The following is a 25,235-nucleotide window of genomic DNA, read 5'->3' on the forward strand; positions in this document are numbered from 1 at the left end:
ATGGTGTGTGCTTTTATGTGTGTGCCTAAAATGGGTTTTGATTTAAATGCTTGTCTTGTTTGTTTCCCAGAGCTGACTGTAATCCCAGCTGATGAGCTGGGAGTGTGAATTGACAGTGTTTGCTGGTTTCCCACTGTGTTTCTGGTTCACCTCTGGCTCCAGGGCGATGGTTCTGAGCGAAGAGCATGGAAGGAAGAGTTGCCCACCCACTCTGGCTGCATTTCCATCGTGCAGTGCAGTGAACTTGATAGAGTACACCGAAGAGCAGCACATAGCAAATGAATTGGGAATGATTTGTTTATCTGGGTTTTCAAGACTTGTGTAGCTCTGGCTGTCCTGGATCTCACTCTGTAGAACATGCTGGCCTCGAACTCACAGAGATCCTCCTGCCCTTGCCTTTGGAGTACTGGGATCAAAGGCATGTGCCACCACTGCCTGGCTTAAATATTCTTTTTTTTCTTTTTCTTTTTTTTTTTTCCTTCTTCTTCTTAAAAAAAAAAAAAAGAGCCTCACACATGCTGGGTCTACCACTGAACCATATTCCAGCCCAGAGACAGGTTTTGACAAATACATTTGATAAATTTTAGTTTTAATTTTTATTTCATTATATGTATAGGGAAAACGGCAGAACGGTCTGGGAAGGTAAGAAGGGGAGAGAGGGAAGAGTGACAGATGGTAGGAGAAGAGAATTCGAGAGGACCAGGGCAAGCTGGAGCAGAAGCTGAACCTGGAAAGCTCGGGATCCTGCTAAATGTGGATAGTCTCTCTCTCTGTCTGCTTCCTGTTAAGCCTGCCATGGTTCCCAACCATGATGGACTCATAGCCCTCTGGAACCATAGCCCAAATAAACAGTCTTCTGTAGGCTGCTTTGGTCATGGTGTTTCTCACAGCAACAGAAAGTAGCTGATACAATATTCTCTGTGACTGCCCCCTGATCCACTCCATTCAGAGGCGCAGAATTCCTTCCATTACACTGAAAAGTCTCCCAAGTCTCCCCAAGCCATCATTATGTGACCATAACCTACCAATTGGATGCACTTAAGACTGCTTCTGGTATGGTGGCTGGGTCCTTCCCTAACACTGTTTTCCTTACTCCATGAGAGTTCCTAACCTCCTGCTCCACTTCCCTAGCTTCATTTAGACTAACCAAACTGCGTTTCTGTGGCAAATTCCTCCTCTCGGCACAGGGGCGGGGGGATGTCTGTAACTTTAGTCTGATTTTGTCTTCTGACTTTTTGGGTTTTTTTGCTGCTTCAAGAATCATTTCCTAGCCCACCTTGAAGCTTTGAGGGCCTGGTGATTAAGTTCATGACACAGGAATGATGCATAGGGAAGAATCAGGTGAGGCTTTCCAGAGAATGTACCACTTGATTCCCTCTCCTTCTTTCTTTTTTGCTAAATGTGGGGGTCACAGCCAGAACTTTACCACCACGAGCTGACCTTGAGAATGGAGGTCATGCACAGGAGAGAAGATACAAGGGGGATGTTTGGAGCTTCATTCTCTTATTTCTGGTCTGGACTTTGCTTGCAGGACCGAGCAGAGCCCTGTGTGTTTGCCCTCTTGTAATAAATAAATACCATAGAAACACTCTGTAGTAAAGCCCCTTTGACTTAATACCTGCGGTTGGCTTCTGCTGCCAGGTCTCACCGTCTCCCCTTCTACTGCCCTCTCGCCACAGTCTTACGCCACGTGCATGGGGACACGTGTGAAGTCTGCGTGTCACCCCATGCCTCTGCTACTCCCTCAGCCAGGAATGTCCTTCCCAACCTTGTGTCTTTGGGTGGCTCCATGTCATCATTACCCGTTTACTTCTCTGTTCTCCACCACACAGGTACACCCTGGTATTTAGCATCTGCTCGGGGTGTGCGCTTGGGGCTGAGTGCGTGGGGCTTGAGTGAGGAAACAGAGTGGATGTTGCAGACTCAGGAGGTGGGAGTGACTTCACACTCTGCAGCCAGATCCATCAGTCTCTTCCCACCACCTGCTGCCCACCTGGCTTTTTTTCACACGCAGGGGAGAGGACCATGTGTTACCAGAGCAGCTTCCTGCCACAAGGCACTGCCGTCCCTTACACATGCCAACACGGGCCCGATGTGGAACGGATAGTGTTAGACTGGAAGGTGTTTGGGATGTTAATGTGATTACCTCAAAAGGCAAGTATGATAGCAACTGATTATTCCCCGAGCAAGCAACGCCTCCCTCCGAGTCTGTACAGATACAAAGGGCTGAGTAGATGAACACATCGGGGAGAAGCATGAAGTTGGCCATGTGAGGTACATTTCCATCACTCTTCGGGCTCCAAGGTTAGGTGTGACCACACCAGTGGCTTCCTCCCAAAACACAAGGTTTGGACATCAGGGAAGAATGACAGATATAACCAACCTCCAGGCAGCCACAGTTGATAACGACAGGCACATGTCATATTAACTGTGTTGTTAGTGTTCTTAGTATTTTGTGACAATGATGGTTTCTTTTGGATCTTCTTCCCAATGGCCTATAACACCTGTCTTTCCATAGGCAGAACATCAGACAAAGGCTATTAGTGAGCTGCCATAGAAAATGCCCACTAGGACAAAACAAAACAAAATTTAAAAACCCCAAACCAAACCAAAACAAAAAGAAACCAAACCAGGCCAAAGATGTCACCAAGTGGGCTCTGGACAGAATATTGGTGGGTACTTGCCAAGCTGGGTTCTGTTCTTGGAGACACTCCAGCCCTTCAGCCTCTTGTCTGTGAGATACAGACACATGTTTGTAAGCATCAGCTATGTAGGAAGGAGCCACAGGTACTGCTTAGAGCCATAATATCAGCACTTGGGTGGGTGAGGCAGAAGGACTGTGAGAAGTTCAATACCCTGTCTCAAAGAAAACTCCATTCTTATTTATACTTAATATAAGATTTGATATTCATAACTGATAGTTTTACTTAGCTTTTCATTAAATAGAAGTAAGATATACAGATTCTTATTTCATAAACAGAGGAAAATGTATTTTCTCTTTTTGAGACAGGGTCTCACTGTGTAGATCAGGTTAGCCGTGGGATCCCAAACATCCACCTGTCCCCCCTGCCTTTTGAGTTCTGGGATTAAAGGTGTGTGTCAGCACACCAGGCCAGAACATGTTCTTATACGTATTGCCTTTATTATACCCTTCTTTAGTGGAAATCCGTTCTGATGTGTACATATTGATCAGACTCACACCTTAATTTTAAACTTTACTTTTGTGTGTGTTCATGGACATGCCAATACATATGGGGGCCAGAGGTGAACTTCTGGTGTCATTCATGAAGCACTGACACCTTGTGTTTCGAAACAGGGTGTCTCATGTCCTGGATCTTGTCAAGTAAGCTAGACTGGCTGGCCAGCCAGCTCCAGGAATGTCCCCTCCCTCAGTGCTGCAATTAAAAGTAAGTTGCTACCTAGCCCAACTTTTACTTGGATTACAAGGGGTCAAAGGCACTTTGCCGACCAAGCCATCTTCCCAGTCCTACCTCTTTGGAACGTGGTGCTGCTCCTGGTGAGACACACGGAGCATGGCTGCGCCTGAATGTGGTACCAGTCCACAGTGAAGCAAAGCACTCGCTCTACAAACTGCTGAAGCAACTTCACAGACTTCCAGCTCTAGGCCCTGGGCTGCAGCCTTCCTCTCTCCTGCTTTTACAGATGAGAAAATGAGCAGCAAGGGCCCCCAGCCGGTCCACTGGGGTGTCGCGTGAGGAAGGTGGGTCTGCAATCACAGGTCTGCTGGCCCATGCTCTTCCTGCTCCCTTCTGGCTGTCTTCTCTCTAGTTTGTCACCATTAAGGGTCAGCCTGCCCCGAGTTTAAGTTAGGTCATTGCTAGACCAAACTGTGATGCTGCACCTGTTCCTAGTTCTTCATTTTCTTATCCCAGCTTCTTTGGACAAGTGTGCAGGCTGTTCAGTGCTGTGATGGGCTCAGTAACCCATCTCAGTGTTCCTGGTCACATCAGCTTCCAGTCCTGCTGTGAGAGAGCTCTCCCAGGAGGGAGCTCTGGGCAGTCAGGGGTGGGGGTGGGGGGCAGTGGGCATTTCAAGAGGAATTGCCTGGGGACATGTGCAGCTGCTCTGTCAGAATACAGGAAGCCCTTCCTGAGAGCTTCCCACGCCAGGGCAGTGCAGGAAGAAGAGAGAAGCCAAGTTGCACTGTTGTGTTTTCTTGCAAGGGATCTGAGTGCAGCAGACTGCTCTAGGGGTGGGGGTGGGGGTGGGTTGAGTGACGCTGACTACCCAGGCAGAACGAAGCAGGGATTCTGCCTTTGGAAGGAAGCAGGCCCTGCTACCCGGCTCACTCTTTTTATCCTGAGAGGACAGGTCCACGACCTGTGAAATGGTGTTGGTAATAGGTGGTCCCCTGCACGCAGGGTTGAGGCTGTGATGGCATGTATGGGGACAGCCTTCCTGACAAGACTCTGGCTTTGACTGTCCATCTACCCCCATCAGGACTGGTCAGCCACACTGTGATGCCATGTCATCACACTGACCCACCAAACCCTCTGCTGTTTCATAATAGCTCTTTTCTTCCTCATAGCAACACTTTTTTTTTTTTTTTTGTATATCCTGTAAAAGTTCCATTTTAAAGATGCGGAGATTTACCAACCAACCCAAACCAAACCAAACCAAAAAGGCAAAGTCAGGCAGTAGTGGCATATGCCTTTAATCCCGGCACTCTGGGAGGCCGAGGCAGGGGCATTTCTGTGAGTTCGAGGCCAGCCTGGTCTACAAGGGCTAGTTCCAGGACAGGTTCTAAAGCCACAGAGAAACCCTGTCTCGAAAAACAAAACAAAAAACGAAGACGCAGAGATTCTGTCACATGCCCAGGGCCCAATAGTTGGTGAGCAGCTGAACTTGATGTTGTTTTGGGTCAAAAATGGATAGTCACCTGATTCTTCCACTTGAGCTCTGAGGCACCCGAAGTCTGTCAAGAGGATAAGGGCACACAAGCTACTGTTTCCTTGGCTGGGATTTTCCATTTGAGTGTTTCCCTGTTTAATTTGCATCACCCACATTTTCTTATTCTTATTTGTTTAAAAGAACAACCAAAGCTGCCTTCAAGAGCATGGATTTTAGTAAGTCTAGAAAGAGGACCGCCTCACCAAGCTACTGCTGTGTAATGAACTACCTCAGAGTCTGGGGGCTTAAAATGATTTATATTTTATTTGCTCACCGTTGTGCTTCAGGTGAAAATGTCGTCCAAAGGCTCACAGAGTTGAATGCTCAGTTATTAGTTGGTTGAACTGTTTGGGAAGGATTAGGAGATATGTCCTTGTCAGGACTGAATCACTGGGGGAAGGCTTTGAGTTCTCATTCCCAGTTAGCGTTCTCTTCTTACGCAGGTGGATCAAGAGGTGAGCTCTCGGCTCATGCTCCAGCATCATGCTCCTTGGCATGACGATCATGGACTCGAACCCTTTGGGACTGACAGTCCCATCGCCATCTTTTAGAAGCTGTCATGGTGTTTTGACGAAGCAGGTAAGAAACAATTTGGCGGTTTGGACTGGATTCAGCTGGACATTACTGGTCTCTGAAGGCCCCGCGTGACTGATACTGGCTACCAACTGTTGGGTAGCTCAGCACAGTCTCGCTCACAAGCCTGGTGGCTTGCAGCTTGTTGTCAGGAGGCTAGCTGTGGCCCCTTTGGCAGGGTTAAGAGAGCTGCATGGCCTGTGATCTGTACTATATAACCCACGATGCACCATATTGGTCAGATTCAGGGGCATGAAAACTGGGTTCTGTCTCTTGTTGGGAGGCCCTGTTTAGCCTATTACAGAGTGCTACCTGTCCTCACAGACATCTTTGATGCAAACCCTTTTGTGTCGTCACTCTCTTCCAGTCTGCCTTGCTCTTCTGATAATAATCTCTCGTTTCACATCATGCAAAGCTTCATTCATTCACTCAACAAGTATTTATTATGCGCCAGGGACTGCTGAGTGAACAAAACAAGGTTTCATGAATCTAGTAGTTCAGAATGGAGACGATCAAGAAACAGACGGGAGCAGCGTTGAGCTGATGTGAACAATAGGCGCTTTGGAGACAACAGGGTAGGAGCAGGGGAGCAGAGATGGGGGGACAGCAGGGCAATGGGTGGCTCCTATCACAAAGAGCTCAGCCGGCATTAGGGACAACTAGGGTGGGGTGAACACGAAGTACAAGGACCCCGAGCTGATGCAGAGGCACAATCTCTTATAATTTTAAACATCAGATAAACACCACAGGCTGGGAATGGCGATACAACCTAACCCCACACCAGGGGGAATGGGAGTAAAAAGATTTGGTGTTCAAGGCCATCCTCAGCTACATAGAAAGTTTTAGTTCAGCCTGGGCTACTGAGACCATGTCTCAAAAACAAAACAAAACAAACAATAACCCCAAACATTGGAGCTAGAGAGACAGTGGTTAAAGAGTATTTATTGATTTTGCAGAGGACCTGGGTTCTGTTCCCAGCACCAACATGGTGGCACCTAACTATCCTTAACTTCAGAAGAGTGACAATACCCTCTTCTGACCTCTAAATACATTAGCAAGTGTGTGATACACCTATATACATTCAGGCAAAACATTCATATACACACAATAATATAAATAAACCTGGGGGCGGGGAAATCCAAACATAATCACCACTACTAGCCCAAATCCAAGCTTAATGCACTTCATAAAAAAAAACAATAAAAAAGCACTAAGATATGGCAAAATTTTGACAACCAAATAGTTTCATTATACCTGATTCTGTTACTTGTAAGTTACAGTTCCTAGGACTGTAATGGTTGGTGGCTCCGTGTTCACCTTTCACTCAGTGCCTGACTCGCTTGCTCACTGCTTTGTGGTGAAGATCAAAAAAGATAACCATTTAAAAAGGAAAGTTCCCTCCGCTTCTGGTTTCATTTCGTACCGCAAGCATGCCTGTGATTTTTTTTTTTTTTTTTTTTTTTTTTTTTTTTTTTGGAGAACACAAATAATCAGTCACCACTTCCTGCTTAAGTCTCTCCAGTGAGTGTCCCTGCACATAGAAACAAACTCAAGGCAACCACCAGGCACGGTTCACCAGGCCAGCGCCACCTGCTTGATTCAGGCTAAGGTGCCCGCCAGGCTCTCACGTTTCCTTGCAAGCTCTCGGGCGCTGCAACAGGATCTAATCCCAGCACACCGGCACGGCACAGTGGCTCGTCCACACAGTGTCCCGCCCGGTGGGTGAGGCTTTCCCAGGCTTACGACCTAAGTGGGACGGTGGGGGTGGGGTGGGGGAGGGGAGCAGCTGTGTGATCGGTGCAGCAGGCGCTGTCCTCTCAGCAGTCCTTCGGGTTCCCCGGTCGACAGAAGGCTCACGGACCTCTCTCGGAGCGCTGAAGGCTGCAGAGGGTCAGGGCGGGCGTGAGGGGAGGCCGAGGAGTAGCTGGGACCCGGCGCTTGCCCGCGGACGTCGCCACGCCCGCACAGCTGGAATACACTTCAGCGCGGAGCCGGGCGCGCCCGCCTCCCCTGCGCGCAGGCGCAGCCCGGAACCGCGCCTGCGCAGAGAGCCACCCTCCGCACCCCCCACCCACACACCCCCGGGGTCGAGGCGAGGCGGCGCGCGCCGCGAGACGTGGGCGCGCGCCCTTGGCCCCCCACGGCGCACGCGCGGGCCCGCGCCGACTCAGCACGGCCCGGCCCGGCCCGAGGGCGCGAGCCCGCCGCCGCCGCCGCCACCGCCGCCGCTACCGCCCGCCTGGACCGCGGTGCGCCGGGCGTGCGCGTGGGAGAGAGAGCGAGCGAGCGGCGTTGCCCGTGCCGGCGCCGCCCCGCTGCCGTCTGTCCGCCCCAGCCTCGCGCGCTCAGCGGCGGCCGGTGAGTGAGTGCGGGGCGCGGAGGCGCGGGCTCGGGGCGGCGCGGGCCGCTGCGCTGGCTCCGGCGGCCACGGCCCCCGCCGCGCCCTGGCCCTCGCTCCTCGTCAGGGCGGCCGGGCCCCGAGGGCTAAGGAGGCCGCGGGCTGGGGTGCGGGGGGCCGCGGGGTCCGGTACGGCACGGCGGGTCGGGTCGGGCGCGGCGGGGACCCGGGAGGCCCGGAAGCCGAAAAAACAAAAGAAGGTGGCAGGCGGAGCGCGGGGCAGCCGCGGGGTGGCCGGCGCGTGGCTCCCAGGGCGACCGCACGAAGCCCGGAGTCATTGTGCTGCCCAAGTTCCCTCCGCCCCCACCCAGCCCCTCCGCGGCGCACTGCCTGTCCCCGCCGGTCCCCGCCGGCTGCTTTTGTGGCACCGGCTCCGAGGAGCGGAGGGTGTCAGTGTGCACGCACTTGTGTCGTTTAATTGCAGGGTTTTTTTTTTTTTTTTTTTTTTTTGGGTAGAGAAAGTTGCTTTTTTTTTTTTTTTTTGAAAGCCATTTCAACAGTGTGTCTCATTCTTGTATAGTTAGACTGCAGCTGGGTCTTCGGCAGTGCGACTAAGATAATAGCAATACTGTAGTGATCGTGGGGACTGGTTGAAATAGGTTGGAGCTGAAGGCACTGTGAGAGTTTGCCGGGCTGTTTTAAATCTTGACCAGCGCTGGCTGGCATTTCTATTTAGAGGATGGAAGCCTTTTTTTTTTTCTTTTTTCCCCCATCGCTGTGATAATAGGCTACTGCTACTTGAAATGAAACACCAGCGTCTCACTCGTGTGTGTGTGTGTGTGTGTGTGTCTGTGTATCTGTGTGTCTATAAAGCGAGGAATGAAATGAAGGTCAATGGTACAGAGGTATGTGGATGCAGACACGAAAAGAAATCATATAGCATTAGCATGCTATATATTTTTGTGGAGGCACACCATGGATGCTATTTCTATGCATGTAGTATTTAAACCTAAATTTTTTACTGGGCATGGAATCCAGAGCTTCCCAAGTGGCTAGTGCTGGGCTACTAAGCCACGCCCCCAGCCCAAACAGTCCAAACCGGAAACTTTAAGGACAAGGACGAGGAGTTCCAGTATAATAGCGAGTGCAGTTGTTTTATGTTTGTGGCTGTTGTAGGTGGGCCGATCCCTACACTTAGCATTTGAACTTACTAAAACGCTTCTATAGTACATTTTCTTGGAAAGAATTTTATTCGGGACGTTGTCATTTAGTCCAGTTTATTCGTGATCTACAGAAGGAGGTGGCTTGTGTTTGGGAGGGGCTCATAAGCCGCAGCTTTCAGTGCAGTGTGAGTCATACAAAGATGATGCCGGGACAGGTAAGTCCTTTTGACTCAAAATCCAGAGTGTGGGTCAAGAAGCACTGGGGCAAACTCCCTAGAGTAGATGGGACCTATTGTTTTTGAGGCTGGCAGCCCACTAAACAAGGAAGCGTTGGGGGTGTAGTTCCAGCTGTAAGAGTGGGAGGAGGCTGTAGCCAGGACACTGGGTTTGTGAAGTAGTTCGGAGCTCTGAGCCTGTTGTTGGGAATTACATAATCGCAAGTCCTCAAAACCCTGTTCTGGAGCTGGTTAGATAACTCTTCTCACTAGGAAGTTGGAGAAACATCCAAAAGACAGTTAGTTGTGGGCTGGGGAGTTAGCGCATTAGTTGTGTGCTAAGTGAACGGTGGCACTGTAGTGCACCCCCCCCAAGAAGATAATTGTGTTAAAGCTAGTAGCTTTAAAGATGGCTGAGCCTGTGGAAGAAAGGATTTTATATATTACAGTGTATAATACAATAAAACGAATTCTGAAAACACTCCTTCCTTAGGATGGTAATTTGAGTAACAGAAGTAGAAATTTTTGCAGTGAACCCTTCTCCCTTATGGTGTCTTAATTTTGGGAGAATTATTAAAATTTGTCAGAGTTAACAAAAGATACAACTCAACATGTTAATGTAGTGTGCACATCTTTTTAGCATTAGACATTTTCACTTTAGATGAATTTTCACCTAAGTCACTTCTTGTTTTAAATTTCAGTCACATTAAAAGTAAAAAACAAACTTAAAATTATTTATGTGTGTATGATGTGTGTGCAAGTCTAGGGGTCAGGGGAACTTTGTGTAGTCCCTTGCCTTCCACTTTCCTGTGGTTCCAGAGATTGATCTCAGATTGCCAGGCTTAAATACAGGCATATGCCATTTCCTGTGGAGCCATCTGACCAGCCTACAGGTAAAGTTTTGCTGCATTATTTGGAGTAATTTTGGTTGTTGTTGGTAGTCATCACAATTGGAGAAGCAGATCAGATAGGGAATGTGGCTCTGTGGTGGAGAGCATTCACAAAACTCTGGTTTTGGTCTCCAGTAATGCAAATGATCAAAATAACTAAGACAGTTTTGGTTTCTATGGACTTTGCTGTAAAACTTGTGGAGTCTACCATTTTGAATACATGTTTTCATTACCATTTCCCCCACTAAGATTCCTTAAATTATGAGCAATAAATTGCTGTTGGGATCTTCAGGGACTTTTACTGATGTCTTTAGAATTTACCTGAGATGCAAGAAATTTAAAACGAGGGCAAATTAAGTGACAGGTGTGGTGGTAGTGATACACGATAGCTACTAAGCCCCACGCCCCCCAGGCTTCTCTGGTTCTGAGGCTCACTAGTCTCACTAGACTACCTTGAGAAGGTGTGTTTGACCACTGTCTCTGAACTGCACTAATAGTGGGTATTTGATCTTTTTTGGCTTTGTTTCTTTACATTGTTTTGGCAGAAGTTTATTTTATATTGTGACTATGAAAAGCAAAGCAGCCTTGTGCAGAAGAAATTAAATTTATATATCCCAGTTTTTTATACTAATTTCTAGGAATTATGCCAGATTGTATTTAGAACTCCTTAAAGTCATTGCTAATATAAAGCCTATAATCTGTAACATGTAAAAATTTTATGTGTACTGGGTTCTAGTGTAAATACAGTGCAGGGAAGTCTGTGGTTCAGCTTTCAGCTTGAGCGGAATTTAGCTGATGCCGTTGTGTCTGATTTGCCTGTACACTCTTGGAAGCGGGAACTAGAGTTTGCATGAGTGTGCTGGTGGAGCTGGGGGAAGCCTGGGGACCATCACTAGTGTTGCCCAGAGCTTATGGTCATGAAGATGTTTCCTTACCAGTCTTTCAGGTGATGTGTATTTCCCATCGCTGAAGAATGACTGAAATCGCACTTGGAATGTGATCTTACAATAGGGGAATGGTGTATGTCACTGCTCTTACGTGAAACCTCACAGAGGGTCAGGACTCTCAGTTAGACTTGGTCTTCCTTCTCAGTCCTGAGTGAGGTTCTGCTTCAATCTTCACTGGGTTTCAGGTAACACACCATCTTGAGTGTGCACAGAAGACCTGGACGTTGAAGTTAGAGTAACTTGCTGGAGTTGCTTGGCCCATATGGGCCGGACTCAGGAGGGAAGCTAAAGCCACTTAGGGCCTTTGGGTCTGGACACAGCTTAACTGGTCTGCAGAATGTGAGTGATGGTGTCTGGGAAGTTTAGATAACTAGGTTTTCTGTTAACACTTTTAGGATTTGAGCTTCTGACTTACACAGCGTAATGCAGGTTAACCATTGACTGTATTAAAATTTTTATTATTTGGAGTCAGTTAAGAATTCGTTAAATACAAACGTAAGAGTGGAGTAGTGATTGATGCTTCTTTCTTGCTTTAGTGATTGACACAGCCTCAAGACTTTTTGCGGGTGATTTTTCTTGAGTTATTGTGTATAAGGGGAACAGTTTATGGAAAGCAAGGAAGCACTTTCTCTCAGAGGCATGTTCCCTCTGTAGAACCCCAGGAAATGATAATTTCTAACACACTGTGTCCCTGTAAAGCAGTGGCTCTCAACCTTCCTGATGCTGTGACACTTTAATACAGTTCATTGCTGTTTCATAACTGTGATTTTGCTACTATTATCAATCATAATGTAAACATCCGATATGCAGGTCCCTAAGGGGGTCTCAGCCTACAGATTGAGAACCACTGCCGTAAAGCTCTCTGAAGTGAATACACTTATTCTTCCCAGTCTGGAATTTTCCATCCTGCTTTTAAGACATGATCTCTTCATTTTGGGGTGCCACTGAACCAAGCTGAGCCTCAAAAGGACTTGAGAAGTTCTGCCTGTGGGTTGTCTGTGTCTGGGGTCCCCTTTCTGCCACAGTGTTTGTTAACATTCCTATCACCATGTGGCTTAGAATGTAGGCACTTGCAGTTTCTACTTTTACTTGGCTAAAGTTCCATATGATCATTTTTGTGAGTGATTTTGTGTGTTTTGTTCTAGAAGACTCATTGTCCTCTAAGAGGACAGAAGTTCCCTTTTGTTTCCCACTGCAACCCCTCCCCCCCAACCGGGTCTATCACATAGTCTTGTTGCGTGACTGGAAGAACCCAGGTATATTAATTATTATAGAATTGGGTCACTCAGATCTACTGGGATCAGGAAAAATGCTGCTCTGTCATTTGATGGTTTTGAAAGTTCTTTTATAGAAATTGGTTTTATAGGAATTAGTCTTATACATTAGGAGTCAACTCAGGTTTGAAGGGGACAGTTATTCAAAATGATGCAAAAATGATTGGGTTTTAGAAGGATCCATGCTGTGAGAGAGTATAGGCCAGTGATAAAGCTCTCGCCTAGTATGTGCAAGGCCCTAGGTTCAATCCCCCGCACTTCAGAAAATAAAATGAAAAAATAAAAGGACCTGTGATGCTGTGGGATAGCCTATGCTAATCAGCTGGCTTCATTGTACACTTTTTCAAGGGCTTGACATGTCCTATAGCCGTGTAAAGGGGTGTGGAAGTTATACACTGTACAAGTGTGTCTGTGACCTTGCCTTGCTCAGTTTTTCACTACGTGACCGCTGCCCAGGTGTAATGTTTTGAGGGACAGGTGACAGGTCCCGCACAGGTAAGGGAAACCAGCATTTGGGTATAGAATCTGATCTAGAGGTTGTTGTTTGGTCCTTCTCAGTGAATGCCTCTCTCAGCATTGCTGTATCATGCAGAGGAAACTCACAGGTTAACACTCCAGCCCTTGCTCCGTCTTTCACTGTTTTCAAGTGGTGACAGTATAGAAAGAAACATTACCTTCATCTAGAACAGTGTTTCTCAACCTGTAGGTCTCAAACCCCTTTGAGGGTTGGACGACCCTTTCTTAGGGGTCAGTGTCAGATAGATACCTGCTTATCAGATATTTACATTATGATTCATAACTAGTAAAATTACAGCAGGGAAAGTAGTTGTATGGTTGGGGGTCCCCACAACATGAGGAACTTGCATTAGGAAGGTTGAGAACAATGACCTATACTCTTACATGACTGTGAAATACCCTTTAAGCTGCTTAAGCTTGCTGTCAGGGAACTCTGATGGACACTAAGGATGTGTGTCTCTGCTTTAGAGCAATTTGAAATACAGGTTGTGATTTGAGATATGTGTGTGCTGATGAGCTTGCTTCCATGCCTGGCATATAGATTTTTTTTTTTTTTTTTGCTGTTGTAAACAGTAAAGAATCGCTCAATTGTGGTTCACAAAGTTTCTCCATAAGAATTTAAAAGAGTTTTAGTTTTACATTTAGGTATAATTCATTTTGAGTTAATTAAAAAAATTCTGTGTGAGAGCACATGTTTGCCATGGTGAGCATGTGGAGATGTGCACACAACTGTGGAGTTGAGTCTCCTTTTACCTTAACTGCATTCAGGGATCTAATGAAGATTGTAAGTCTTGTGTTTTAGCCATCTTGCCAGTGCCATTTTGAGTTAGTTTTTTTTTTTGTTTGATATAAGTTAAGCTATGCGTCTAAATGGTTTTGTAGGGCAGTCTTTTGAGACCTATAAGTATGCCCATTAGCAAACCAGTGTCAGTGTTTTGTTTTGAGACTGGGTCTTACTGTGTAGCCCCTGGTAGGCCTGGAACTCACTAAGTAGCTAGTCTGGCCTCACAGAGATCTGACCATGCTTGTAAGAGGGTGCTCACACTTGCATGTCACTTACTAACCAGATGTGAAATATTGTATTCCAGATTGCTTTCCCCTTTAACATCCCTGCCTTTGGGTGTACTTCTGAGCAGAGCTGTGTAGTGCTTTGGCTGGCGGGAAATCTATACCACCCACTTTGAGGGCCTATGGGAGAATAGCTTGAAGGAGGCAGAATGGAGTGATAGGAGAGAGCAAGGGCAGGCCTAGGTGTTGGTGACTGTGTACAGGTTGTCAGAGACAGCAGACGCACAGATGACAGGAAAACTAAAGACCTCTGATGAGTTGCTTGGCCTCTCTCTCTTGTTGCTGGGCCAGAAGTGTTGGGGATGTGCTGGATACCCTGTAACACACGCAGCTCCCCTCCAGTTGTTAAGACTTGAGAGCATACCTGAAGCACTCCTCACTATCCCTTCTGCTTTGGGTGGGTCCTGCAGTTTCATATTTCAAGAACTTGGGGATACTCCTAGGAGCCATTGCCTAGTTGTCCTTCCCTCTGAAGGGAGGTTCAGAGAGCTGAGCTGTGTTTTAGGTTCTGTACAGGTGAAGGACAGAAGAAAAGCTGGGCTGCTTCCTGGGCAGTCCAGAGTTGGCTGTTGGTGGCCCTGGTCAGCCTTCAGGCTTGGAACCTCATCAAGCAGTAAGTAGGAGGCTGCGTACAAGGAGATACATTTAAGTTGGAGAATCATCTCTGGTAGCGTGTACAAGTGCTATATTAGGATTTTCATATTTTAACGTGCATGCAGTATGTTTCTTGGGAATCTTGTTTCACTTGAGGCCCCAGTTTAGCTTGTTTGTAGAGGTCTCTTCTGCTTCTTCTAATGGTTTCTCTGTAAGAGCTCTCACTGTCCTGGAACTCGCTCTGTAGACCAGGCTAGCCTCACAGAGATCTGCCTGCCTCTGCCTCCTGAGTTCTGGGATTGCAGGGGTGCGCTGCCACCACCACCACCCAGCTGATTTTTGTTTCTATAAAAGATTCTCCATGGTCTTTATTGCAGCTGTAGAAACATAGCTAGGAGATGTCAGAGCTTGTGGGCCCATCTTGTGAATAGCAAAGTTGTTCTTGAAAGTAGAGGTGGTGAAGGGAATCTGTTTGGAAGCGGAATAACCATTGAGGATGTTTGGTAAAGGAAGCAGTCTTAGGGCCTTTGATTTTGGGCTCAGTTGTTTGTTTTTTTTCATTTGCATTTCCTTGTTTGTTAAATGGCCCAAATAATAGAGCCCTAGGCTATTTGTTGAGAGAATTAAATGATACAGTCTGTCTCATACTTCAGGATGGTGTAGTGCTTAGTCTAATTAAATGTTTTTCAAAAGATAACAGTTATTAAAAGTAAATGTTTACATTCAAAATTTGTCAGTTTTCAAAGTGCTCAGTCAATCTGTGCATCTTTGCTCAGTTTGCTAAATTGCATCCAAAAGGGAGTGGGATATTTGCATTCTTTAGGGCTAGCCTGGGATACATGAGACCAGGACTTAAAACCAATACCTCCCCGTACTCCACTAAGACCCTGAATATCCGATCATATGTTCTCTGGTTTCATCACTTTCAGCTTTCATTCCTATTTACTGTTTAATATTGCTGACTCTGTTGATTTTGGTTTACACTTAGCTATAACAGAGGAACTTGCTTTGGGAGCATATATGCCGTGACATTGGTGCTCCTGTTCAAATGAGGCACAGTTTTTGACACCTTTCGTCAGAAAGGAGAGGGAAAGAATTGAACCACTGAACGCCCAGGGTCTTAATGACCCAGCACTGTAATCAAGGCGGTGGGTCTCTAAACAAACTGGGCCTTAGCTAGGGCCTTCTTTGATGCCCAACCCTTCCCTGCTGTTAGTTGCAGGAGTGTCCAGGGACACCTAGCCCCACGCTGACTCCTTAGGGGCCTAGTACTTCTTTCTGGGATCTGCATTCAGGTGAAACTGTTCTTTTGGTTGTGGGCAGGCAGAGAATGTCAAGATAAGTCAGTACCAGGTAGAGTTGGAGTTTATTAAGAGGCAGTCCTCACGAGCCGGGTGATGGTGGCACACACCTTTAATCAGGGCAGGTTCCAAACCTACACAGTCTCAAGTCTTGAAAAACCAAAAAAACAAAAAACAAAAAACAAAAAAAAAAAAAAAAAAAAAACCAGCAGTCTTCACATTTCACATACATGGAGGCGTGTATGAGTATGTGATTCTCAGTAGAGCTGCCTCTACTATTGTAATAGCCATACTGTGATTTTTAGTGACATTTGAAGTTAGATTGCTTAGTTCTAAGGTGCCCCTTTTTTCAGTGAAGTCGTAGAGCTGTTTAAGGTCAGTGGGTGGGAATATGATGGGAAGGTCAACTGAGGGTCAAGAGGGAGTTGAAATGGTTCCAGTCTAGGTGACATTTATAGTCTTGGTCAGATTCTCAGATAACTGATTTTAAGACTACAGTTGGGAACACAATAAGGTCCCATATACTCAGGCTGTAAACATGGTTCAATGCCATTTAAACATTTTTCCTTGAAATATCTCTGTATAAGGAGTTTGGTTTTATATATATATATATATATATTTTTTTTTTTGAGACAGGGTTTCTCTGTATTGTTTTGTAGCCTGTCCTGGAACTCGCTCTGTAGACCAGGCTGGCCTTGAACTCACAGAGATCTCCTGCCTCTGCTTCCCAAGTGCTGGGACTAAAGGCATGGGCCACCAATGCCCAGCTTTGTTTGTCCTTTTTTTGATACAACAACATGTAGCTCAGGTTGACCAGAGCTGATTGCCGTGCTTCTGCTTCCCAAGGTTGGGATGAAAGCATGTGCTGCCGTAGTGGGGTTATGTGAGCAGCCTGTATGTCAGATTTAGTTCTGTTGGAGCTCTTGACTCTGAGCAGACAAGAAACTTCAGCAGATGTGAGGGTGGGACTGTTGATATCCTGGCTTCATGCTGACAATTGGCAGGGGACGCACACCAGGTTTCAGGCAGATACTCAGCTCAAAGGGCCCTGCACTGCATGGCTGTGTCATACGTTACATGGAACTCTGTACGCATGTGCAAGTTTTCCTATTCAGCAAACTCCTCCTGCTTGTTCTCTCTTTCCATTTCTGCTCACAGTAGGTCAACACTATCCCTTCCTTTGCTCCCTTTCTCAATGAACTCCATGTGGGTTTTTTGGTTTGTGTTTCATAGCCTGGAGCTACAGCAAATAACAGGAACTCCTTTCCTTGGCTATTTCCTGTCTTTCTATCTTTACCCCTTCATATTTTATTAAAGCTAAACCTGTTTGGCTGAGTGTGGTACTGATGAATACCGTTAATCCCAGTATTTGGAAGGCAAAGGCAGGTGGATCTCTGTGCATTAAAGCTGGCCTGATTTTGAAATATATGTGTGTGTGTGTGTGTGTGTGCACATACACACACATATGTTTATTTCCAGGAAAGTCAAGACTATATAGCTAGACCCTGTTTTAAAATCTAGAAGCCAAAAACCAAATACCACCACCAAAAACCAGGTTTGGTTCTCAGCACCCATATGTTGGCTTAAAATGGTCAAAAACTTGAGTTTCAAGGTATCTGATACCCTCTTCTGGCTTTCTCAGGCACCTGGCACTTACGTGCTACACGTGCATATGTACATAAAATAAAGTAAATCACTGTGTAATCAGGCTGGCCTTGAGCACATAGAGCTCCACCTACCTCTGCCTCTTGAGTGCTAGGATTAAAGGCTTTTGCCACTACACCTGGGTCTAAAAAACCGAATCTTTTTAAAGAAAAAAAGCTTTGAGAACTCAGAGGAAGGAAGATGTGTCAGCCTATTTCCCACTTATGCCTTGGTTAATAGACTGCCTGCATGAAGGCCACACAATGACTGTTTCAGGCTTTTCAGATCCTAGACTGACTTCCTGCATCACCACTGCCTAGCTCTTTTAGTGCAGAAGGGTGCTAGTAAAGGAATGAGCTTCATCCCTCAACTCTGAGATGTAAATTTCATGTAATTTTCACACGAATAACACACTGTTATCATTCCTTAGCATTGTAAAATCTAATAACCGTGGCTTGTGCAGAGTCAGGTGAGGCCAGGTTGGCCTGCAGGTGGTGGTTTACTACTCTGGAATGGACAGCGCACTGCACAGAGTCAAGATGTGTTCATCATAGGCAGATTGAGGTTCTGGGGCAGCATAACGACCCTCACCAACACAGATCTGCTTGTTAGTTGTTTCACATTAATTGATTTTTTCTTATATATATATATATTTTTATCTATCTGCCCCTGAAAATGTGTTATTTTTCCTGGCTGAAGCCGAAGTGTTAATGTGCACTGTTGGCTTTTGGACTCTAGTCTACCTGCACTGAAGCTCAAAAGTTGAATCCCTCAGCTGGCATTATGTCAACTTAGCTGGCATGTGAGGGTCATGCTGTGGCTGCAGCTGCCTGCCTTTCAGTGGCATTTGTTAATTAAGCTGTCAGATCTTTGTTGATTTCTCAAGGACTGATGCTTACAAAAAAAGAAAAAGAAAACATTTAGTAGTTATTCTAGAGCTGTAGCCTAGTTGTGTTTTGGATGTCCATTGTCTCCTCCCCCCAAGAAGTAACAACTTGAAAATTTTCTGTTAAGTAATGTTAGAAATCAAATTCCTCATCACTCCTGTGTCAGACAGTAGTAATTGAAGACATCATGGTATTGGAGTTTATAGAAAGAGGAAGCAAGGGATGACCTAGATCAGGTTGGCTTGTAGAGATGTCTTAGGGGATTGCCTTGGTTGGTTTGATAGGAAGACCCATTCTGCTGTGAGTGGCACCATTGCCTGGGCTGAGTCCTGGCTTGGATTAGGAGTGGAAAAAGTAAACTGAGCACTGAGATGCATTCTATGATCTTTCTTGACTTTTTGGGTGTGACTTTTGTAAGGACTGTCACCTGGAATTATAAGCTGAATAAACCAGGGGAAGCATTTCTCACTTTCTTGAGACGAGAGCTCACTCTATAGCTTAAGCTGCCCTCGGACTACATATCTGAGGCCTGTCCTAATTCCTGATCCTGCTGCTTCCAACTCCAAAGTACAGAGGTCACACATGCTAGCCAGCATTCCTGACTAGAAGAAATGTTTCTGAGATCCATAGACCTGAGTACTACATCTAAACACTTTTTTTTTTTTAAGTTTGCATTTTTGAGACAGTTTCTCTGTAACCTCTGTGAGCGTCCTGGAGCTCACTTTGTAGACCAGGCTGGCTGGCCTTGAACTAGAGATCTGCCTGCCTCCACCTCCCAAGTGCTGGGGTTAAAGGCATGTGTCACCACCATCCAGCTGAATTACATGCTTATACTGCTATTGTTCATGGTGTCACCAACTCAGTGACTGAATTTTTTTTTTTTTTTTTGAAACACTATTGCCCTGAACCCTGACTTTTGGTGAGTTAATTTAGTTTCTGTTAATCTCAGGATGACCTTTTCTGTACAGTATTTATGATGCCAGCTTTTTAAGCTATTGGGTAGTTACTATAGGAAGTGATATGCAAATGAGGTTAGTGTCTTTCCCACATTCTGCTAGTATTTTACTGCAAAGGATTCATTCTTTTCAACCCTGTGGGCTTTACTAGCTTGTTCTTGAGGTGGTTCATTAGTTAATTGGTTTGCTGAATGTTTGTTGAAGGTGGTTTTGTGCCTGGATGGGAGCCATCCTGAAGGTACGTTTGTGAGGAGTGACACCGGCCCAGCTTAGTGACCGGTGTGCCAAGCTTTGCTGCGGTCCCAGCAGCATGCTCAGAGGACCTATAGGAGGACCTGAGCTCAAGGCTTGGCAGCCTTTGTTAGCAGCACATGTCCCTATCACACACTTTTTTTTCTTCTCCCCATTATGTATCCCTATTTCTTTTAAAAAATGAGACAAAGAACCTTTTAAATGTGAAAAATGCTTAGCCCAGGAATGAGCAGGCCAAATGGGGGGGATTAGCTCCCTGGAAAGGGGAGTTGGGAAAGGAAATTCTGCTCATATACAAAGGCATGGGGGTGTGAGAAGCTGGGTGTTGGTGGACTGAAAGTTTTGGTCATGTCTGGAGTACTGCAGGTTGGGTTACATTGAGAAGCTTTTATCAGACAATATTAGGAGCAGTTTGCACTTGATTCTGAAAGAAACTTTGGGTCCCAGGGTGACAGGAACAGGTTTATATGTCAGGATGGTTCCACTGGAGCCATAGGGCTCATAAAGAAGGTGTCTCAGAGATTCCGTTTGTGTAAGCTCTGACCATGAAAAGACAGTCATGGTTCTAAGGATCCAGGGGAGAGCAGGGCAGCCCCCTGGTCCCCTCTTTGATAACTAGCTCATGAAGTTCTCTGGCTCCTTTCCTTCCCCTCTGGAGTGAAACTGTGAGCTGCTGCTTTGAGACAGGCATGTTCTCTCCCAGCACCACAGAGCCCTGAAACTGTAAGCTCAAGTGTATATGAATGAGTAGGTTCCTGAACCTCAAGATTCATTAGTTGGGAGGCCAGAGAAGAGATGTGGCCCTCCTTGGTGTTAGGCTGTACTTAGTTGACAAAATGGAATGATGACCTTGAGGGAAGACCAGCTAGTTACCTTTAAAATAGCACTCCAAGCTGTCAGCTATACTCATAACACACCAAGTGTGTTTGAAGTTGAATGTATCAATCAGCAATTAAAACAAAATTCTTTTTAATTCCCCTTGGGCCTCTACCCTTAAAGGTAGAAGGACACAACTTGGATGTCTCATAGGTCAGCCAGCTGTTTGAGACTTTGATTGGACTGAGGTATCTTCAGCATGTTGTTGAACATTTGAGAAAACTAAAGGTTAAGATTAGTCTAAAATTTTACTGGCTATGAGCTAGTGTCTCTTTTGAAGTGCTGTATTGGGTTCTTGGATTAGGCTAGAAGTATATACCAGTGAGATGTAAAACTGCACATTTGTGATGCTCTGGTGAGCCCCTAGGTTAGAGCAGGGAAGTAGGACAGTTGGTGGCTGATTGTTAAAAGCTGTTTCAGTCAGTGGGTTGGAACACAGATCATAGCCATCCCTCCAGAGATGTGAGATACCAGTCCTACCTGGGGTAGAAATTAGTGAGGAGAGATTGGAGATGGGCTATCTCAGACTGTCTATCAGGGACAACAGGTCATGGTGGCAAAGATAGAAGAAATGATTGAATGTTGCAATGACATAGAAGTCACAGATGTCATTTTCAGATTTCAGGCCTAGGCATAGTTATGACTCAATGTTAGCAAAAAATTGACAACCCACCTTGCTTAATCTGATTAATTTGCATTTTGCTTTGGAAGTTGTATTAGTTGTATAGGAATGAATACACTTGAGGAGCCAGGCAACAGAAGTGACTTAGTTTAAATTGGTATTGTCTATGTGGAAATTGTTTTTTGACAGTTAATGATTGATTCTGTGTTTGGCAGAGTTGGTGTCTTTGATTCCATCTGTCCTAGAACTCTGCTTTTTGCCAGCTTATAGGAAAACATAGAACTTTTCAAGTTTTATTTCGTCCCCCAGTAACCTAATTGTTCTAGGTAGTCTATAACTGTGATGATAGATTTAAAGTTAGGATCCAGAGCTCTTTCTTGTGACTTCAGGTGGTAACCAGAGAGGGCAATGTGAATTAGGGGGAAATTGCTCAAAGAATCCTGATTGTTGATTCACAGCTCAGCCAGAGCCTGTTAGTGGTGGGGTGGGTATGAGACAGCATGTGAAACATGCTTTCCTGTAAAAGGCACAGAGGAGATTGGAGCCATTGCTATTGTTGGCAATAGCCAGAAGGAGACACAATGAGTCTGTTGCTGAACTCTTTGCTCTGGCTCCTGGCACTGATTTCCACATTATCTTGAAGACATTCATAAATTGCCTATTGTTTAGTCTTTATTTGTGTGTTTGTGGGCATGTGCTGTGGTATGCATGTGGCTGTCAAAGAACAACTTTATGGAGTTAATTCTTTCCACTTAAGTGGATTTCAAGAATTGAACTCAGGTCACCAGGCTTGTGCCTTTACTTGCTGGATTCATCCTTCTAATCCCAATTCCTTTTTTAAAAAAATAACTAAAATACTGCTAGTTTTGATCCATTACCTATCAGGTTTATAGAATTTGCATGAAGGGCTCTAGTGCTAAAGGCTGTAGGTTATTGAGTAAGAGCAGCTTCTTGCCTTCTCAGATGAATGAGTATTTCAGAGAGCAGTAGTGTGCTTAGTATTCACTGTTGGGAGAGTGAACAGTAGTGTGCACACTGCAGCCAGCCTGAGATTGCCACATCTCATTCCTGCTGTAGCATCAAGTCCTCTGTGTTGCATTCTGTTTTTATGTATTTTGACTTTGTTGTTGTTTGAGACAGGGTCTCACTGTGTGACTGGTTGGAACTCATAGAGACCCTCCTGACGCTTCCTTCTGAGTGCTGGGGCTAAAGGGGTGCTTCACAATGCCCAGCTGTTTGTTTGTTTTGTTTTTGAGACAGTTCTCTCACCCTGTAGTGATGCTGGCTTCCAACTCATGTAATGTGTCTGAGCTTCCTGAGTGCTGGGTATGCGCCACTCTTCCTAGTGTACGATTTTAAATGATCGTCCCTGCAGTGGGAGAAATACTGCTCTAGTGCTATGCATTATAAAATTTGGAGGTTCCTCAAACTACCACAGATTCACTTATTTGTAAGAACTATTCACAAAGTTAAAAAAAAAAATCTTGTCCTTAGAGTTTGAGGCTTGACTGGCTGTGTACTGTGCTTAGAAGGCACCAGGGTTACTGTTTATTATGGTAAAGGGGTACAGAGCTAAAATCAGGAGTGGAAAGCATACAAGCAGAATCCTGGAGAGACCCATGTGGGCTCCTTCTGCCCCCATACTGGGTTGTGTGGTCATCACTTGCTCACTCACATTAGTATGTAGCAAAGCACATGGGATTGCCTGCCTTAGAAGCTCACCTGAGATAGATACGGTGTCCAGGGTTTCTGTTGGGGAGAAGGGGTCATAAGCAAGTCTGGCACTAGCATGGCTTACCATTTCAGAGAACAGGTCTGGAATCCTGCCCTTTAAAGGTCCTCAGGTAAACAGGTACAACTTTTACTTATTTATTTTTTTAAGTTTTGTGGGTTTTGACAAATGCATAGTGCTACATACCCATGCTATCGAGTTCTACAAGATCATACCATGGCTTTACAGAGTTCTTTGAGGTCTGCCCATTATCCTTCCTGTTTCAGGCCTGGCCTCTATTTCCCTTTTCCACAGTGCAATGGAATTGGAAACACTATAGCTTTTGCAAAACTGGTTTCTTCACTTATCAATATGCATTTGAGTTTCCTCCATGCACCCTTCTCCATTTTTAGCCCTCAGTGACTTAGAATTCATAGAAATCGGAAGATGTGCCTGCCTCTTAATGTTCCCTGCTAGTAGTTACGCAAAGGCTTCAACCTTTCTTTGGACAAAATAAAATAATCTTTTATGGGCAGGAGAGATGGCTCAAGGGTTAAGAGCACTGACTATTATTCTGAGGATCCAGATTCAATTCCCAGCACTTACATGGTGGCTTATAACTGTTACTTTAGTTCTTGGGGATCTGAGGCTCTTTTTGGTTTCTGCAGGCACCAGGGATGCAAATGGCCCACAGCCAAACATGTAGGCAAACACACACACACACACACACATACACACACACACACACACACACACACACACACACACACACACACACAGAGAGTCAATCCTTTAGTGCATGAGACTTAGCAAAGCAGATTATTTTTGTTCAGAAAGCCATATTCCTTTGGTAGAGAATATGCCATAGCTATGTGTGGTGCCATTTACTGTGAAATTAAAAAGTGAAGCTGTTGTTTCTAGTGGTACATGTCTGTAGTCCCAGATACTCAGGAGGTTGAGGCAGTAGGATTGCTTGGGACCAGACTTGGCAACAGAATGATACTTCATCTCAAAACAAGCAAACATAAACAAACAAACACTAAAATAAAATCTCCCAAAATGAAAATGAAAAAAATACAAGTGAGCATGATTATCTAAGTGTGTCTGTCATATTTGACATACCTTTTAGGAATTTGAATAAAGAACAGGCGTCATGCTGGGAAATGTCTCATTTTGGGGGACTAAAACATTTTGACAGGCTATAATGTGACAATTCAATAGGTAAAAATGATCTAGCATTAGTGTAAAATGGAAACTGGGGGTGGGCAGTGGTACATAAGCTCCACCTGTGGTAGATGCTTTTGAATTTATTTCAGTGAACAGAGGTAGAGGCTCATTACCGTAGGGGCATGTGCTTGCATCGAAGGGCAGTTGCTGGGCAGTTCAGCAGGAAGAATGTTACTTGCTGACACGGTTGGATAGGGAATGTGGGAGGAAGATATGAGTCAGGGATTGGCCTGAGTATCTACATGGGGATCAGACATTGTAAACTGAGATAGTGAACTGTAGAGGTTATTTATTTATTTTTATTTGAGACAGGATCTCATTATGTGGCTTTGGTGTGAACTGTCAAGATTTGGAAGGCAAGATCAGTACTGATTGTTGAGACATCTTTTGGACATTCTATCCACAATGCTACTTTAAGGGGTCTAAATTTAAAGATGGTCTTTATAAATACAGAGTCAGTCCTTCAGGTTTAGTCAGGAAAACAGAAACTGCTGTAGACTCTAAATACATGGAATTAGACCTTTCTTGTATAGGTAATAGGGCTGGGGAATTACATTTTCCAAGAGAACCTGTGGAGTTAGTTGTGCTGGGCATTTTCAGCAATTTCTGGTTGCATGGTTCCTTGGATATTTCTAAGAGGGTGTTGGAAATTCTTAGCAGAGGCTACATAAGGTCTTGGATCTTTGTTAATTTCCTTTCTCCACACTGAGTAACTTAAGAACAAGTGTTTTCTTTCATCTTACCAGTCTGTGAGAGTTTCTTCCTTTGTTAGCTCTGATTGTTATATACAAAGTAGGAGTTTCTGGGATGTGGCTCCCACATCTCTGTGCTGCAAATGGTGGAGTATGAATATAGAGTTAACAGTCAGGCGATTGGGTTTACAGATAAGGTTCAGAAGAAAAGTCTGCGATAGTGTGAACATGCAGATAGCATGCCAAGTGTTAATGCCTACAAGGCAAGCAGAGGTAGGGGAACTTTAGAACTAATTTTGGGAGGAGGGACTGCTTGAGGGATGGAAAGAAGCCCAGAGAAGATGTGTCTGCTGAGAGTTCACGTGTTTTGGCTGAAGAGATACATGGAAGAAAGATTATGATGTTGAGCATATTGTGTATGTGCTGGTTTATAGGGTTATTTGTGTCACAACTACTGTAATGTCTTTGTGGGATAATTCTCAACAGTTGCTGTATCATAGGGTTGACTTGTCTGGATCATCCTTTGTCAAGGGAATTGAGTGTATCTGGTTCTTCTTAGGCAGAGGACAATTGTTTGT

General features: G+C 45.2%; 1 protein-coding gene across 1 annotated transcript in view; it reads right to left on the minus strand.

Annotated features, from left to right (window-relative positions):
• Psca (prostate stem cell antigen) overlaps positions 1 to 24,930 on the minus strand; it is a 1,185,392-nt gene extending 1,160,462 nt beyond the window's left edge. Inside the window, exon 1 of the mRNA XM_051202694.1 lies at positions 24,925 to 24,930. The gene's annotated coding sequence lies outside the window, so the exon portion shown is untranslated. The remainder of the gene's footprint in view (positions 1 to 24,924) is intronic.
• Positions 24,931 to 25,235: the final 305 nt, after the last annotated feature.

Source organism: Phodopus roborovskii, unplaced genomic scaffold (genome assembly GCF_943737965.1).
Source record: "Phodopus roborovskii unplaced genomic scaffold, PHOROB, whole genome shotgun sequence".
Classification (NCBI taxonomy): Eukaryota; Metazoa; Chordata; class Mammalia; order Rodentia; family Cricetidae; genus Phodopus; species Phodopus roborovskii.